The sequence below is a fragment of the Rhinopithecus bieti genome, unplaced genomic scaffold (assembly GCF_001698545.2).
Source record: "Rhinopithecus bieti isolate Rb0 unplaced genomic scaffold, ASM169854v2 scaffold_28517, whole genome shotgun sequence".
NCBI classification, from domain to species: Eukaryota; Metazoa; Chordata; class Mammalia; order Primates; family Cercopithecidae; genus Rhinopithecus; species Rhinopithecus bieti.
In genome coordinates, this window is record NW_016813121.1 from 1,353,425 (window position 1) to 1,354,988 (window position 1,564).

The following is a 1,564-nucleotide window of genomic DNA, read 5'->3' on the forward strand; positions in this document are numbered from 1 at the left end:
TTTTATTTTATTTTATTTTTTTCTTTTTTTGAGACGGAGTCTCGCTCTGTCGCCCAAGCTGGAGTGCAGTGGCCGGATCTCAGCTCACTGCTGCAAGCTCCGCCTCCCAGGTTCACGCCATTCTCCTGCCTCAGCCTCCCGAGTAGCTGGGACTACAGGCGCCCGCCACCACACCCGGCTAGTTTTTTATATTTTTTAGTAGAGACAGGGTTTCACCGTGTTAGCCAGGATGGTCTCGATCTCCTGACCTTGTGATCCGCCCGCCTCGGCCTCCCAAAGTGCTGGGATTACAGGCTTGAGCCACCGCCCCCCGCCTGTGTAGTCTTCATTCTATTGCATTGAGGTAATCCATGTCTACTTCTTACATAGACTGTAGGCTTCCTGGGGAGAATTCCTAATACTCTCTAGACTTGTACCCTAATTTCTAGCAAAATGCCTGACACGTAATCACATAATAGCTACTTAATTTATTCTAGAATAGCTTTCCCAGTGTAAGAGAAGTATGGATGAGAACTACAGTAGATAAAAGAAATATAAAAGTCACTAAGGATAAGATACAACAGGCTAACCTCAATCTTGAGGTGTGATCCTTGTGGCTGATGAAGTGGGTCTCAATTCCTGTTTGTCTTGTGTACATTCTCCTTTTGCTCCCAAATATCTCTTTGTTTGGCCCTCCTAGCTGCCTGGTCACCAGCCTCAGCTCTCCCGGTATTAATGGATTGTCTGGGGCTTATCTTTCTTGTTTTTAGCATTGTATGTTTCTGATACTTGTTTCTCTTCTTGGTGATTTTCTGGATCTAAACAAATTCATTATAGCTGAAGTGTAAATTCAGGGGAAGAAGTAGCAAAAGACAAAGGTATGGTGGGCAAATACAAGAATGTAAAGAGGCATGGAAACCACATTTGTTCAATGCACTCACCAAAGATTTACTGAAAAACCAAAATGTATAAAACCCTCCTATGGAAGTTGGAAAGGGTTGCTACTTTCATGGAGCACACATTGTATTAGAATTGGAGAGTACTGGGATTGGGTGAAATTGAAGAGTGGGAGTTTCTTCATAGCAATGTGGAGTCACTGAAGTGTTACAAGAATAGTCTTGAGTTTTAGGATATAGTATATCTCTGCTACAGTGTTGAAAGGAATGAAGACTGCAAGAATGAAGGCTGAGTGACCTTTTAGGAGGCTAATACAGTTATTTGAGCCAATGACTTGGACAGCCTGGATGAAGGTAATAGCACAAGGATGATGTGAAATGAAAGAATTTGAGAGTTACTTACAAGTGAACATAGATATAATTTGGTGATAGATTAAATGTAGATATGTACATTAAAAGCAGGTAGCATACCTCCTGAATTCACTTTAAAAATAAGCATAAAAGCAGTGAAACTGACATTTCTGCTCTGTTTTAGGAATGATGGCAATACAGCATGGTAAATATATGGACTCTGGATACAGACAAATCTAGGTTCAAATCCCTCAAATCCATCTTCTGCCACCTTCTAGTGGTGTTACGTTGGTCGGATTACTTAACCATTCTAAACTTTAGCCTCCTCATCTGTAAAG